This window comes from Mesoplodon mirus, assembly GCF_964341445.2.
Source record: "Mesoplodon mirus genome assembly, chromosome: 3".
Lineage (NCBI taxonomy): Eukaryota > Metazoa > Chordata > Mammalia > Artiodactyla > Ziphiidae > Mesoplodon > Mesoplodon mirus.
Window position 1 is genome coordinate 113758403 of NC_138978.1, and position 17625 is coordinate 113776027.

The 17625-nt window shown below is 41.6% G+C and overlaps 1 protein-coding gene across 2 annotated transcripts in view; it reads left to right on the forward strand.

Moving 5' to 3' along the window:
* Positions 1 to 17625, forward strand: part of LOC309799958 (uncharacterized protein) — a gene marked incomplete at its 3' end in the record, with an annotated part of 70406 nt that overhangs the window by 47667 nt on the left and 5114 nt on the right. The window contains exons 1-2 of one of the 2 annotated variants that reach the window (XM_082613718.1): positions 12493 to 12623; positions 16217 to 16352. Of the gene's footprint in view, positions 1 to 12492; positions 12624 to 16216; positions 16353 to 17625 lie in introns of those variants that run through there. The other variant, XM_082613719.1, reaches the window with a different exon arrangement.

The following is a 17625-nucleotide window of genomic DNA, read 5'->3' on the forward strand; positions in this document are numbered from 1 at the left end:
ATTTGCAGTTGATCCTTATTCCTAGTCCCACTAATCTGCTTTCTGTCTTCATAGATTTGCTTTTTCTGGACATTTCATGTTAATAAACTTATACAATATATAGTCTTTTGTATCTGGCTTCTTTCACTTAGCATAGTGATTTTGAGGTGCATCCATGTTATAGTATGTATCAGTACTTGATTATTTTTTATTGTTGAATGTATTCCATTATATGGATATACCACATTTTATTTATCCATTCATCAGTTGATGGATATTTGGATTGTTTCCATATTTTGGCTATTGAGAATAATGCCGCTGTAGAACATTCACATACAAGTCTTTGTGGACATATAGGAGTGGGATTGCTGGGTCGTATGGTAAATTATGTTTAACTTTTTAAGAAACTACCAAACTGTTTTCAAAGGCGGCTGCACCATTTTCCCTTCCCACAGCAATGCATGAGAGTTACAGCATCTCTCCATTGTCACAACACTTGATATTGTCTGTCTTTTTTAAAATCCATCCTATGTTGGTGTGTAGTGTTATCTTACTGTGGACCAGTGTCATTTTTGAACCACTCTCATTTCTGGCCACAATGCCCCTCTTTTCACCAATTTTATGGCTAGAAGCCAAACTTAAGCTATTTTTTCTTCCTCTTATATTTACATGCTGCAGAAGTGAGCTGCTATAACCTTCCTCAGATAGCCCCTGGCTTTGCCACCTCTTCATTCCCCCTCACACTATGCTACCTGGCTCTGCATCATCTCTACACACTAGTCTCCCAGGTGCTCTTCTTGCTGGTTGTAGCTCTCTCTTCAAATTGTCCTTCCTGTAGCTGCAGATTCATTATTAAAATAGTAACATGAAAAGGGCGTGTGTGGATGTGGAATCTGGGGATCTCTGCTCTAGTCCAGGAATCACACTCGTTATCACATGACCTTGAATTAGTTCTGTAACTTATCTGAGCCCAGCCTCCTTCATTAAGTTACTTAACCTCTCTTAACACCAGTTTGGAGAGCCCCAGTTTCCTCATGTGCAAGTAAGGATAATAATAGAGCCTATATTATAGAGTTGTTATGAACCAACCATACAATCCATGTAAAGTTCTTAGCATAGTGCCAGGTGTATGGGGAACACTCAATCAGTGCTGGCTAATATTATTATTCTAATGATTATTATGACTACTATTATTTTTTTTGGTATTTTTTTTTATTTAACAAATTTAATCACTTATACATATACATATGTTCCCATATCCCCTCCCTTTTGCGTCTCCCTCCCACCCTCCCTATCCCACCCCTCCAGGCGGTCACAAAGCACCGAGCTGATCTCCCTGTGCTATGCGGCTGCTTCCCACTAGCTATCTACCTTACGTTTGGTAGTGTATATATGTCCATGCCGCTCTTTCGCTTTGTCGCAGCTTACCCTTCCCCCTCCCCATATCCTCAAGTCCATTCTCTAATGACTACTATTATTATTCACTATGCTGGAGGTATCTTCCAAACCTGTCACATGGTTATCATAAGGACCAGCTGTTGCTATGAATGTGAAAATGCTTTGAAAAATACCATGTATGTTGCAGTGGTATTATTATTACACAGTTTTTCCCTTGCTCAAAGTGAGAGACTGTGTAGGATAGCAGCAAGGGCACAGGCGTTGCCGCCAGCCTAGCATTCAAATCTGGACTGAGCTGTTTAACTATTGTGAGGCTTGGGTAAGCCATTTAACCTCTTCATTTTGGTTTTCTCACCTGTAAAATGGGTGTAATTATAAATCACATTCAGGATGATACTGAAAGGAAGGTCCCTGTTCCATGAGCAGTGTTCAGTAAACTATGACGTTTTCTTATTAGTAAAGATTTAGAATGTTGTTTTAGCTATATAAATGCATATATACACATGTTTTTGGTTCTGTTTTGATAAATATAGGCATCTATTGCAATATTTGCTAGTATTTTCAAATACACGTATCTTTGTTAAATGTCTACCAGTAAATGACATTATAAAAATTATTCATAGAAAAGCTGTACATTTTTAAGCCCGGTACTTTTATTTTTACAATATTATTTTATTTAGAATGAACAATCTTTTGGTTGAAAGTTACTAACAGAATAAACCATGAAGAAAAAGTAAGCATGTTACTTTTATAATACTAGGGTTTTTGTTACTTTTTTATTGAAGTATAGTTACTGTATAATATTATATGTTACAGGTGTACAATATAGTTATTCACAGCTATTAAAGGTTATATATACTCCATTTATAATTATTATAAAGTATTGGCTACATTCCGCATGTTGTAGAATCTATCCTTATAGCTTATTTTATGTGGCTTTTTTTTAAACTCACAGTGTATCCTTCTTGCATGCTTTCTCTAAATTATATTTTGTGTCATGAATTCCCAACTTATTTAACCAATTGTATGCCCATTGCATCCTAATACCCGCACTGAAGAGAGGCTGTAGTGTGGGGTGATTAAGAGCTTTCACCTTAGGTTGACTTGGGTTATAATCTCAGCCCCCACTTAGTTGCACAATTTAGGACAGTTACATACTCCTTGAAGCATCTGAGCCCTCAACTGTAAAATGAGGATAACAGATCATACCTTATGATGTTATTGTGGGTATTAAGTGAAACAATATAAACATAGTGCTCAGAATAGTGCTTGTTACAGGCACATACTAAATACTCAATAAGGGACAGCTGTCATTATGGTTGTTGGAAATGACCTTTACTGTTGTAATTTTTGGTCCACACATATGCTATTCTCTTTTCAGCCCCTGGCTTGCTTCTTGTCTGTCTTCCTCTGGGGTGATTGTCCCCTCCTGGAACTGCCCAAATCCTATTCTTCAAGGCCCAGTTCAACTTCTGACCCTTCAAATTATTGCTTGCTACTCCAGACTTTCCTCACTGCTTTTTTTTTTTTTTTTTTTTTTCCTGCAAGTCTAGAGTTTGTGTCATGTCTGTAATACGATTTAGGAATTAATTGTTATTGAAATTTTTTTTTTTTTTTTTGTGGTACTCGGGCCTCTCACTGTTATGGTCTCTACTGTTGTGGAGCACAGGATCCGGACGCGCAGGCTCAGAGGCCATGGCTCACGGGCCCAGCCGCTCCGCGGCATGTGAGATCTTCCTGGACCGGGGCACAAACCCGTGTCCCCTGCATCGGCAGGCGGACTCTCAACCACTGCGCAACCAGGGAAGCCCTAAAACCTTTTTGCTTCCTCAATTGGACTGTAAGGTCCCTGAGAGGGACTATTTCTTCAGCCTCTAATGAAATTCTCACTCTACTTAATTTGGCACTAAGACAGATAGTAGGCATTTATTAATTTTTGATCATAAAGAAAGCCAACATGTAAAAGTCATTATGAAATTTTAAAACCAGGGGTACTTGGTCACCTGTATAGTCTCCTTCATTAATATGAATCAAGATGTATCCTGAAAAGAATGATTTATTCCAAAACACAGCACAGAGTGGAGAAAGGAGTGGTGGATGAAGAGTTCCAAAGTCGAGGTCAGCACTGTTTGTTAAGTTAGTAAAGCCTGTCTTTACTGACGCAAATAACCTTGGTTTTGTTGTCCTCATTACTTCTTGTCATCTCTCTCCTATCTCACCTCTCTCTCCAATCCTAGAGGACCTACTGCCCTCAGAAAGCCCTCTGAGTATCTCCTTCTAGCTTAAGTTTCTGGGGAAGGTTCTCCAAGCTTCAGAATTAGCCTTTTCTTTCTTCTCCATAATATTTCCTCAGTACAGTTGGCAGTTAAGAAAGAAAGAGGTCTGGCCAGATAAATTATTAAAATAAAACAGGGCGAACGCCCTATTATGTTCCTTCCCAAGGGATTGGGGAGTGACATCTTAAATCCAAAGGTATGAATTTCTTTCTTTCTTTCTTTCTTTCTTTGCAGAGCATGGGCTCTAGGCATGCGAGCTTCAGTAGTTGTGGCACGTGGGCTCAGTAGTTTTGGCTCACAGGCTCAGTAGCTGTGTTGCACAGGTTTAGTTGCTCCACAGCATGTGGGATCTTCCTGGACTAGGGATCAAACCCGTGTCCCCTGCATTGGCAGGCAGATTCTTAACCACTGCGCCATCAGGGAAGTCCCCCAAAGGTATGAATTTCTAATGATAGAATTTAAAGGAGTGTATTAGGAGAGTTGAAGAGATACCAGTGAGTGAGATTTGATGTGAGAATAAGTGAAGTATTGAGGAGATGGCCTTTTTAGTGCTCCTAAAATCTCTCCGAAGGCCAATCCCATTGTGGATAATCCAGAGATGAACAAATGTAATAATAATAACCAACATTTATTGGGCACTTACTGTATGCCAGGCACTATTCCTAGACATCTACATTAGTCATTCATTTGTTCCACATACTACCCTGTGAGGAAATACTATCATGACTCCATTTTATGGAAGAAAAAACTCGACCCTAGAGAAGTTAAGTAATTTTTCTAGAGTCACACAGCCCTCTAATGGCAGAGCTGGGATTCAAAGCTAGGCAGTCTGATTGAGAGCCCCTCCACCCAGAAATGGCTTTTTTGAATCATGAGTCTCCCCTTGTAAACATTCTGGGAAGAGGGAAGAGGCAACTTCATGAGAAAAACCTAGGTATCACTGTCATCATCATAATCATCACCATCATCACAGCAAAGGCACTGTGCCATTGTGTACAGGGCACTGCATAGAATGCTGAGAAGGCAAAGAGGCCTCTGGCCCCACGGCATGTCTGAACCTGACCCCTGAACCCTTCAGGTTGCTTCAAATGCCTCCACTTCCACAAAGCAGTTTCTGCTCACCTCATGGAACTCCCAATAATGTATCTCTTCTGACAGCCACTTTTTGCCTCTGCTCTGCCACTTATTTATTATATTACTTTCTATCTTGTATTGTGGTTATTTATATACATTGTCACACAGCTGAGCCTTTGCACGTTGCTCAGTCCTTTGCCTGGCTGACTCCTACGCATTCTTTAAGATTCCACTCAGGTCTTATTGCATTTCCTGACTCTGCTGTCTGGATTAGATACCCCTCCTCTGTGTGCCCCAAACGCCTGGTATTTATCCATATCACAGCATTTACTATACTTGATTATAAATGTTTACTTGTTAGTATTCCTAACTAGATAGATCCCAGATCCTAACATCAGGGAACATGTCCTCTTATTTGAGTCTTCAGTACTTTGCACAATACCTGGCACAAATTAGGCATTTACTAAAATTTTTTTTTCCCAATGAATGAATCTTCCATATAAATCTAATTATACTTTGAGGACAAAATTGGATATCTGATTCATTTTTTGTCCCCCTCAAGATGCCCTGCACCTAGTAGATGCTCAATAAATATAGCAATGACTAAATGACTGCAAAACACAAAGAGGTGTCAGATTCTGCTCTCAGGATATAGGGGAGGACTGGCAACTACAATTGAAGGTAGATGACATTAAAAGTTTGCGTGTCTAAGCTATGTTCTAAAATTGGTGATATAGACATCTACGACTGAAATTAATGATAAATAACGTTCTTTCCTACTGAAGTTTGAAGTTATTTGGCCAGTAAAATGCAGTCCCATATTCAAACCCAGGTCCAGGTGACTCTAAAGCCAATATTGTTCCTGCTATACGACATTGTTGAGATGTTAGGGTAGAGGGGCCCTAGCTGGGCCCAGAAGAACCAGTAGGGCTAGGGTAATTAGAGACGAATAGGTACTGCACAAATGATAATATACATATTATATATATATTATGATAATTATATCACATATATAATGATATCATATATGATATCATATATCATTATATATGATGTTTATATATATATATATACACACACACACACACAGGTCTTTTAGGAAGCTCTATCTGGAAAGAGCATAGAGAATTGACTGATGGGGGAAAAGCTGGAGGCAGGAATGTCTACTTGGAAATTATTACAATAGTCAGTCTCAACTTGGGAACAGAAACAAGACATTGATTTAAGTGGGAATTTGTGGACATTGGTGATTGAGAAAAATACATAGACAGCTGGAAACTTTGAGTCAGGATTACTCCAACGTTTTGAGCCTAAGTGAGAGACAGTGAATTCAGAAGTGAGACAATTTTGAAAGATGGTGAGTTTGTTTTTTGATGTGTTAAACTGACTTCTAGATGGGCAAGCTGAGTGGATAGAAACACAGGATTTAAGCTCAAGAGAGGCCTGAGCTAGACCTGAAGATGTGTTGATCATCTGCGAAGAGGTGATGGCTAAAGTTAGGAGAGTGAGACAGAGAGAGATCCTAGGGAGAAGTGGAGACAGAAAAGATCAAAGAACCAAGGAGTTTAAGGAACATTCAGGGAATGTTCAGGTCAAGGAAGTATTAAAATCAAGAAAGAAGACAGACCTCTGGCTTCCCTGGTGGCGCAGTGGTTAAGAATCCGCCTGCCAATGCAGGGGACACGGGTGCGAGCCCTGGTCCGGGAGGATCCCACATGCCGCAGAGCAGCTAAGCCTGTGCACCACAACTATTGAGCCTGTGCTCTAGAGCCCGTGGGCCACAACTACTGAGTCCACATGCCACAACTACTGAAGCCCACGCACCTAGAGCCCAGGCTCCACAACTAGAGAAGCCACCACAATGAGAAGCCCGTGCACCGTAACGAAGAGTAGCCCCCGCTCGCTGCAACTAAGAAAGACTGCGCACAGCAACGGAGACCCAGCGCAGCCAAAAATAAATAAATAAATTAAAAAAAAAAAAAAAAAGAAGACAGACCTCTAGTTATCTATTCGAAGGAAATGAAATTACGATCTTGAAGAGATATCTGCACCCCCATGTTCACTGCAGCATTATTTTCAACAGCCAAGACATAGAAACAACCTAAGTGCCCATCAAGAGATGAATGAATAAAGAAAATGTGGCGCATATATGTATACTATATATATATATATATATATATATATATATATATATATACACACACACACACAATGAAATATTATTCAACCATAGAAAAGAAGGAAATCTTTCCATTTGCCATAACTTGGATGAAACTTGAGGGCATTATCCTAAGTGAAATAAGTCAGAAAAAGGCAAATACTGTGTGATCTCACTTATATGTGAAATCTAAAAAACCCAGACTCACAAAAGCAGAGAGCAGATTGGTGGTTACCAGAGGCAGAGGGTAGAGGGTTGGGGGAAATGTGTGAAGGTATTCAAAAGGTAGAAACTTCCAGTTATAAGATAAATAGGTTCTGGGGACGTAATGTACAGCATGGTGACTATAGCCAACGATACTGTATTGCATATTTGAAAGTTGCTAGGAGAGTAGATTTTAAAAGTGCTCATCACACAAAAATTGTAACTGTGAGATGGATGTTAACTAAACTTAGTGTGGTAATCATTTCACAATGTATACATATATCAAATCATTATATGTACATCTTAAACTTATACAGTTATATGTCAATTATATCTCAATAAAGTTGGGGGGTGGGGAGGGAGAAAAAACCAGAATATCATCGTATCTTGGAATTCAAACTGTAAGAGAGTAAGGAAAGGATATTCATTGGATGGATTTGGTGATTAGGTTTGGCCATACTGGAGAAAGAATTTTGGTAAGTGGTTGGGTTAATTACAGAGTAAGAAAAGGAATTGTGGTAGCAGAGAATGTAGGTTACCCTTTGGATAAGTTGGGAATGAAAAGAAAGGGGAAAAAAAGAGTACTTGTGTAAGAAAGATTTTACTGAAGATACTAAAGAGAAAGTAAATGGAAGAGAGAGAACTGAGCAAAACCCTTCTGAGGTGAGATGAGATGACAAGGTTGGTCCTGCAATGTAGGAGAAGTAGTGGATAAAATTTGGGATAATTGCTGTGGGAAATGATATAGGAGGCAATGAGGATGCATAAAAGGATTGCCAGGTAAAAACTAATAAAGTTCAATTGAAGTTTCATCACCTGAAATTTGATTGAGATCCATTTTCTTGTTTTCATGGTTTTTTTCTAGTAATGTCTGCCAGCCCAGGAGTGGAAACAAATGTAGGTACATCTCAGCCTTAGGAATTTCCATTGCTGGAATGATGGGTGGTCAAGGGTTCCAAAAGACAACGTGGCTAATAAGAGCAACCTGGATGCAAACCATGCAGGTGAGGTCAAAGCTGCCGTAGTTGGGTACCAATCACAGAAAGGCTGGGAAGAGATTGTGGGAAGTGGGAAGAGTTCAGCAGTGAAGGCAGAACCCAGGAAAAATAACATAGTTGTATCTGAGGGGCAAAATTGCTAGAGAAATGTCTAGCAGAATAAAATGAAATGAAGTAGTAGAAATACTTTCCCAGAATTATTCTTGGGAAAGAGGTTAATAATAAGAAATGAAATAGTAAATTAGTGGAAACTGAAGAGGAAAGGGGACATAAGACTGTAAGGACAGATGTGAAGAACAGGCCTGAAGACCAAGAAATCTGGGGAGAAATGGTTAGAGCACATGGAACACATAGGTTGTTAAGCCATGATGGACTATGGCTAAATTGGAAAGCTGGGGAAGGGGATCAGCATTTAATATATCAATCGATTAGGGCTCAGGAATTTGCGGGCTGAACGTCACAAAGCTTGACTTTTAGAAGGCAGGCAATGAGGGTAGGAGGCACAACCATGTAGGTTTGAGTGTGAAAGTGAAGGAGAAACATTGGTGGTACCATCTAAAGGGATCTGAGTGTCACATCACAGATCTGTCAGAGCTTTTACAGATAGGGTGCCTCTAATTCCCAGGTTGTGGAAAGCAGATATGTGGGGACACAGAACAAGACCCAAGCTCATATCAGAGTGCCAATGGCCCCAGGTGGAGCTGCAGGAAGGCAGGAGGTGGGAATTTTGATTCTTTCCTTACAAAAGAGACACTTAGCCCTCAATTTTCCTGGCACGGATGAAGCTCTGGGACTCCCCATTGGCTTAAATGGACTGGTGAAAGCTAGGATGGGGAGATTTTTTTCTCCTCCGTGGGCAACCTAAAGAAGAAATCCCTTCCTGACTACTTTATTACAGCACTGTGAAAGTCAAGATGCCATTCCATTCTAACCCCTCATTTTCAGTCATAAATGACTATCTTGGTAGTATTCCTTTGGGGTTGAAATTTGCCAGTTTTGCTTTAGACAATGAGATAGATGAATTGGTAAGAAACAGTATAAGCAGCAGGAAATCGTGGACAAACTAAGGGCTTTGACCAAGGAAAGGATTTATTAGGGCCTCTTATAAACCTAGCAGCAGCTGGCTGAGTGGGTTCAACTCTTCTGAGTCTTGATCTCATCATTCCTAAGGTAGAATTTCATGTTCTCTCCTACAATAGTAAATATTGTTAGGAATGAATAATCCTTGGAGGTTAGAACAGTGCTGTAGAGTATTGGACTTAAATTCTAGTCCCTAAAAATGGGCATAATTTTGGGAAGTCATTAAACTTCTATGTCTTAGAATTCTCGTCTGTAAAATAGGAGGTGTTTCTTTCCAACCCTAAAATTTAGGTATACGTTTATCAAGAGCTGAGAGAACAAAAGTGTTTCGAAGGTGGAGTTCACAGGTAGAAAAGACTGGCGGCACACTTAAATAACAGATGCTGTGGTTACTTGAAGAACTAAGAAGCCAGACATACAATCTATATTTGTATCACAGTGAGTGCATATCATCATTATGAGAAGCAAATTTCAGAAAGTAAAAAATCAAACCCAGATCTCTTTAGTGTTGAAAGCTTTTATTTTTAACAATATTACCATTTGGATTTTAAAAAATGATTTATCTTAGAATTTCTAGAGTGACAGAAGTAGTTTGAAGCTTTTATTTATAGGACGCTTTTAACAATGATTTCATCATTATCCGTTAGTATTTATGTATATACAGTGTACTAGATCCCTGTACAGCAAAATAGAATTCTTTCTCAAGTGAGATGGAAATGCATGGAAGTTAGAAAATTCAGAGGAAAAAATTCTAGTAAAAATAGATAAACTATTTCATTACAATAAATAATATTTTAATACAATAAATAATATTTTAAAGTGCATTTCTATCCCATGTGCAAGGTAGCTAAATTAACATGACTTTCAGCTTGCTTAAATTCTCAGTATTATTGCTCTTTTAGCCTAGTGTTGCACATTTAATATTCATTTGCTTTTTTCTTCTGGTTCAATAAATAAATAATTCCGAACTTTGACACATATAAAGTGTCAAAGTTAAGTGAGAGTGTAAGGCCTAGTAAAATGGTTAAGACTTTTTTGCATGTGTGTCATTATTATAATGAATTTGTTTTTTGCGCTCTCTGAGCAGAGGTGATCTGGTCTAGAGCACCCCATTCCAGAGTTTATTTTAGTAGTGGTTTTCTCTTACAGATAAGTCTGTGAATCCCTTCTTTCCATCTACCTTAGCAATCCCAAATGCTTCTTGTGTATTTCTGGATTTAGTTGTCTTTTCATATGTCCATACCTGACTTTTTCCTCCTGCCTTCTTTTACAGAGGTCCCTACTATGTTTCATCAAATACTCTGTCACCAAAACTTGACAAGAAAGCATTTTAATTATTTCCCATTTGGAATCCTTCAATTGATCCTAAATTTATATTGTTTATACCTGCTTTTGTCTTTTTTCTTTATTTATATGCTCAGCTATAACAGAAGACAAAGAGAAAGCATCTTGCTATGAAAAAACAGTTTTTCAAAGAATCTAAGCTGGGGAGCCATGGTATAGAAACTTACGTGACCAGCTTACAGTTTTAAATGGTTTCTAAAGCTTTATCATTTGGGGCTCTCCTGTACCATCCTTTACAACCAGCACCATTCGTTAAAAGATTGCCCTAAGGAAGGTTTCCTATTTTCTAGACAGGGAAAGTGACATAGAGATAAGTACCTGGTTAAAACCATGGTGATAGAAGCAAAAGCAGAAGAAAATTTATCTACTTCTCTTGGCCATGTTGCCTCCATCTATCTTCAGGGAGAATATGCAGTACATTATAACATAAGCAGCCTTCGCTTAACTGATTCAGAAAAGCTGCCGGGCCAGTGCATATAGTTGCAGAAACATCTTAGATCAAGACTCTACAAACACAGAGATGTAACACTGTGTTCTGGGGAGGGCTGTGGAGCAGACAGGTCTGTAATAACAGTTGGGCAGGGCAGCAACAAGGGCCACAAAGATAAAACAGGAGTAGTGGGAATCTGAGCTTTATTCAGCAACATGCGCTCACCATGATGCCATCATTTTTCCTTCTAAGAAAAAGTGCAGTCTAATGGGTTACCCTCTCACTTCACAGGGGACAGTGCCGGGATGCCTGGGCTTTGAGCTCTCCAAAGCACAGGCCTTCCAAAAATCAGGGAAGTGATGCTGCGATTAAAAAAGCGGTTGTGAAGCGATTCGAGGATCTAGGTAGAGGTCCTCAATGGGCACTAGGTAGCGATGCGTGAGCGGGGTTGGGCCGGGCCCCATAAGGAAGGGGAAACCCTGCACCAGCCAACGCATCTGCAGGACCTGGCGAGAATGCGCTTTGGAGAAGGTGGAGGAGAGTTCAACCCCAAGAGGGGCCTGCACCCTTGGGAGGGGAGAAAGCCGGCAACAGCAAAGACAGTGCAGAGATTGAGGGGTGAACACAAGGGACGGGAGAGGGAATGGGGCAGGGTGGAACCGCATCCTGGAGGTGCGCGAGGGTGGCCTTGAAGATTGAGGACTAGGCCGGGACCAGGAGAGCAGGGAAGTGTGAGGGAAAGACCCCTTCCTTTGGCAGCTCCCAATGTATTTCTGTCAAAGATGGCCAAATTCCACGCTGCCCTTCCCCCCTCCGCGCCTTTTCCACTGGGTTGCTTCTCAATGCTGCGAGAGGCGGTGGGGAGGTCCGGGTGAGTGTGTGCGTGGGGAGGAAGGTGCAGGAAAGAAGAGACCCTCCGTGGCCGCCCCTCCCACCCCACCGGCCTTTTGGGAGGTTCTTTTAGTTGAGAAAGGGGGCTCTGCCGCTTTAAGGTGGGGAATAGGCGTCACCTCTGGCCGGGTGACGAACTGGGGCGGGGACCTGGTGGGCGTGTCCATGCAAAGAAGGAGGTGGTGCCGGCGGTGGGCGGCCCCATAGTAAAATATTAGAGGGAGGGGCGGGGTCGAGGAGGCGAGGCTACTTGGTGGGCGGGGAGAAGGGGGCGGTGCCTCTTCGGGAAGGCAGGGGAGGGGGAGGAGGAAGCGGCCGGTCGGTACCATTACTCGCGTTCCGGAAGGGGGACAAGTGACATTCCCTTGGAGGGGGGCGGGCCCTTCCCGGCGGCGGGGCCCTTGCTGAGGCGGGGAGGGGCGTTCCCCCTTCCCCCGCCGGGCGGAACGCCGGGGCCGGGGGGAGGGGGCACTTCTTCGCTCGCGTCCGAGGCGGGGCCGGCGGTACCTTTCGTGGCGCGGTGCGGCTGGGGGAGGGCCGAGGGGAGGGGGAAGGGGCGGTACCAGGAGCGGGGTGCCGGAAAGGGGGAGGCGCCGGCGGACAATGGAGCCTATGTGTGCTTGCGGGAGTGGGACGGCGCCGCCGCCGCCGCTGCCGCCGCCGGGGGGAGACGCTGCGCCGCCGCTGCCGCTGGCCCGGGCCCCGGCCCCCCGGGGCTGAGAGCCGCCCCGGACCGAAGCCCCCTCCCCTACTCTGCTCCTCCTCTCCCCTCCCCCACTCCTGCCTCGGGGGTAAGTGGCACCTCAGGGGGAGGGGGAGGGGAAGGACCGAAGCCGGGGGTGGGGGGGCCGGGTCCGCGTCCGCGTGTTTTGAGCGGGTTTGAGGGCAGGGGTAGCTAAAGCCGCGAAGGGCTGGAGGGGTGGGGTGAGGGGAGAGAAGCGGTGGGGGTCGAGGTCGTAGATTTAGAGTTGAGTCTAGAGAAACCTGTAGGGGGAGATGGGGGGGCGTCCTCTGCCCACCGCTCACTGAGCGGTGGGTAGAGACGTAGGCATCTCTCGGTTTATTTTTTAGAGGTTGTGTCCCAGGCGGTGCTTGGAGAGACTAAACGAGGAGATGGGACGGTCCCAGGGTCCTGGGATGAAGGGGCATTCGAGCGGCGAGATGGAGAGCTAAATGAGGGAATTCGAGTTGAGTCTGGTGGGGTCTGTTAGACCCCGGAGATGGATAGTGAAGTACAGGGGACTTTGCAGGCCAGTGACTTGTTGGAGGGTTGGGGGGAAGTGAAAGCGAAGAAGAATGTTCGTGTAGTAAAGGGCTCCAGCAGGTGAGGTGGGGATGTCTAGGTCACTGAGTCATTGTGGGGGTCGTGGACACACCAGTGGTTTCCAAAGTGGAGCTGTAGCCATTAACCTTTGAAAGTTGCAAAGGCTATTAAGATGTCACTGGTTAGTGTTGGGCGAGCCTGGTGAAATGGAGATATCCCAAGGAAAAAACAGCAGGGTCGGTTATGTTCAGAGGGAAGGGCCAAAGGCCTTAACAGTGTTGCTGGGGGCCTTAGGTGAAGGCTCCCAAGCCTGAAGGAGGAGGCCTGAAATCTGTCCTCCAGAGCCCTGCCCTGTGATAGAGAGGAGTGACTTAGAGCCTAGATTGCAGACAGTTGGGGACTATTAAAGTTACTAAACAAAGTAGAGAAATGACATAACTATGTGTTGGTAGCGAGAGACTAAGGTGGGGTAGAATTGGTGCAGAGTTAGACTGTGGTTAGGGCAGACATGGACAGATCCCTGGCAATGACTTTAGTGGGAAAATGATTGAGTGGCTGTGTAAAGAGTTACATTTTGATCAATGTTGTGTGATGGAGTATTTGTTAACATTTGATGTATTCAAGAATTAAGTGTTTATTCTTAGGTCAGAGATCTGGACTCTTGTACACTGAGCACAAAGTGATGAATCAGAATTAGCAGGTAGGAAGGATAAGTAGTTGAGAGTAAGGGGTAGGGGGTGCAAATGAATATTGGTAGATAAGACTCCTGTGTAGACAAGAACTTTTCACTCTTCATGGAGATTGTACAACATGGTTGTTCTGTTGATTTTGGTTTTTGACTGGATACTAATGATATGGGAAGGTTTAACAAGGATTTAGTGTGAACAATGTTATGGTCCTAAGTACAAATTTAAGAAAGACCTCCTTACTAACTATTGAAAAAGACCCAATCTGTAAAACACAGGAATGGGTTAATAAAAGCAGTTAGATGGCATAAGGATGCTTTGGGGAATGAGGATTCCATTAATTAGCGGTTTGGATAAGAAGAGAAAATTTAATGCAGAGTTAAGATAAGGATGACCTTTCGTAGTTTTAGAATCTAGGATCTAATGGTATTGAACCATTAGAATATTATTTTGTAATAACAGTGTTGAATGTAAGATGATAATAGTTCCTAAACATAACGGTAGATCGATAAGAAGGTCATTGACTAAAAGATGAAGGAACAATTTCCATACTGTTCTCTTCTTATAAGGCAGGTTTTATGTAGTAACTTGGCTCCTGAGCTAAGGATTCCTGACCTGGATTCTTAGATGACTAGTGTAAGTGAAAATGCACTTACGTACTTTGGAATTTATTCTATGGAATATTTTTCCCATAGCCTTCAGAAGTGTGTCTGCTCCCGTGGATCAAAAGAAAATGCTCTCCGGCTTGTAGGGGAAAAAAGTACAGAGGTTTCACAAGCATTATAATCAACTAAATATTTGATCATGGTGATCTGGTATAGTGGTTAGAGCCTTGAACTTGGAATCAGGAAGCTGGTTTTACCATTGACTTATGTGTGACTTTAAACAAATCTCTCATATTTATTCTCCAGTTTTCCCATTTATGAAGTGGGGATACCACTGCCCTGACCACTCACAATGCATTGCAGCGCTTAACAAGTTAATGCTTATCTGCACAGTGCCTTGGACACTTCTGGGAATGAAAGTTTACGTAGCCCAATTTTTTTCTCACTTGTAAAAAACTGCTATCTCTGGAACAGACCAAATTCAGCTTCTGTAATAATTACAGCAGCATGCTTGATCAAGGAACAAAAAGGAGTACCTTATACATCTACCTTGTTCTGTTGTCCAGGTTTTGGCTTTATATTAGTTTTGAAAGGTGATACCTCTTCCCCATTTAGTGGTAAAACAGGATAGTGATGACAATTGTAGAAATGTAAGCAAAGGTCCCTATGAGAGAGTGGGACTGTACACGCTGTGAGTGTTAACCTAGGCTGATGCTGACTCTAAATTTGTGTGACCTTGGACATGTTACTTGGCTTCCTGGTGGCTTAATTTTCTTCAACTATGAAGTACTGCTAATGGAATGACTTACTTGTCTGTCTGCCTTGGTGACTATGTTAGGGTCTATAGAAACTTTATGTGCTCTAGATCAGAAGTTCTTAATCTTCTATGTCCCATGTTTTCCTTTGGCAATTTAATGAAGCATAGGACCCCTTATGAGAATCATGTTTTTTAAATGTATAACATAAGATATATAGAATTACAAATGACATGGAAACAGTTATCAAACTGTTAAACAATTGTAATACAGTAGTTTGTATGTTTATAACACATTAAATAACAAAATGTAGCTTCAGGCCTATTGATACTATAATTTTGAAGTAGTGATGAGTGTAAATATTATGTTGAGAGATCTGCAACAACTGTAATGTGATGTGAAGTGTTTTGTGGTTCCTCTTGGTGACATAGTCAGGGGATTGCTAATACTACTGTGGGTTGTAACCTACATTCACAGTTAAAGGTGGTGCTAACTTTTACTTGGAGGTTAGTGAGCATGAAGATCAAAATTTTCGCCAGCCAAGTTCACAGGTGCCACCCCTCCTAAGTCTCTCCAGAGACCCCTTAAGAGGTCATGGATCCCAGGTTAAGAGGTCCTGCTGTAGACCAGCTGATTTTTGAAAGTTGAATTATCTAATGGCCACTTGCCTTTTAAGCTTTGTAATGTTTTTTTTTTTTTTCAGCATCTTCACCATGCTAAGAACAAGGGCATAGAGAAGATATGAAATAAAAGTCTATTTTACAACCTGTGATAACTGTTCTTGGTTGGGGAGAAAGTTAAAAACAGTGATTAGAATGAGGCTTTTGTACCTGATGGATTTTGCTTTTCTAAACTTCCCAGTCTTCAATAGGATAGAAGTAGGCTATAGTGCTCCAGCTTCTTGCATTTTGAGTTTTAGTGGTTTTGCCTTCCTTCCCCATTTTTGACCTAATTATTTTCTTACTATTCCTTCCTCCAAATGTTGTTTTGGTCCCAGAGCACTGGGGAATGGGTGGTTTTCTTTGCCCATGGTGTGATGGGCTATGAACTTTTCCATTCTTCTCATTCCTGTAGGACTGAATGTGGGACTAGCTGGTGTTACTCCACTTTGACCTAAAAATTCCTTTCTGTTTGGGAGGCAGAGATCACTCTTGGAAAGTTCCTCTGTGTCCCAATGTTAGAAGAGAGAGCAAATTGGACATCTTGAAAGGTAAAGAGTCCGATGATGAGCACGTAACTTCTGTGATTCAGTCTGTGCATTTTGGATTTTGTTTCTGCTTCTGTAGGGTCTCTTGTAAGTTAAAACTATATTTGTTCATTACTGTAGCAGTTCCCAAGGCAGAGGTCATCAAGTTAAATGCAAGTCATAACTGTAAGTGCAATTACCTTGTGCTTTCCTATGAACAGGGACTTCTGCAATAAATTATTTCCTAGGAAAGGCAGATGGTAAGAAGTTAAACAAGTATTTATTGTGTCATCATTGATTTGTATGAATGTGAGGCAAGAGTAGCAATACACAAGCCTCAAGCTCATTATAATACATGAATCAACCAGCATTTATTGAGTTTCTTTTGGGCCCTGAGATGATGACCCTTTCCTCAGGGGGTTCCCTGACTATATATAACAGGGATACAATTTTTAAAGTGTTCTAATAGTGTCATGAATGTAATGCTGTGGGACCATGGAGGACATTCCTGGGGATAGTTTGGAATCAAGGAAAATTTCACAAAGAAGGGATATTTGTGCTGACATTTTACTTTGGGTAACCATTACTCTAAATGATGATAGATGACATTCATTTTTGAATGGTTAAATTCTGTCGAAACTCTTGAGCTTGATAAAATTTATTTGCTTGCTTAAAGTTTGTTAGCTTGAAGGACAGTAGGTGAGTTTTTACTCTTTGAGTATGAAAACATATATTAGCATTTTGTTTGGACCAAAGTTTTCTATATAAGTCCATAGTATAGTTTTCTTTTTTCCACATGTTTGGGAAAGATTGGTTCTTCCTATTGTGTGCTTTTTCTGAGAGGAAGCCTTTTAGTAGTTGGCATGCCAGAAGTTAAGAATGAGCTAGGAATGGAATCCTGAGGCCTTTTAGTTCCACATTCTAAGTTTGATACTATGCCTTTTATGGTGTAGTGGTCATAGCATAGAAATGAAATTTGTTAAACATGACATAGTTGTAATAAACTTGACTTCTTAGAGCAGGAGAGTGGAAAAGGATCATTGGAAGAGTTGAAATCGGAATTGTAGAGGTGATTCTGACCTAAGTTAGACTAATTTGTGAATTTATTTACAACTTTGTGGTAACCTTATAGAGCTTCCTTTTAAAGATTCCTAAATAATTTGGCCTTAGGACAATCTGGAACTTGGTTCTTCCTTGCCATTTCAAAACTATAAATTCTGGGCAAAGGGGGAGGCTTGGTGTTATAATTCTAGTTTACAAGGACTAATGTTGGAAATTGTTCTGCCTGGTGAGTTAC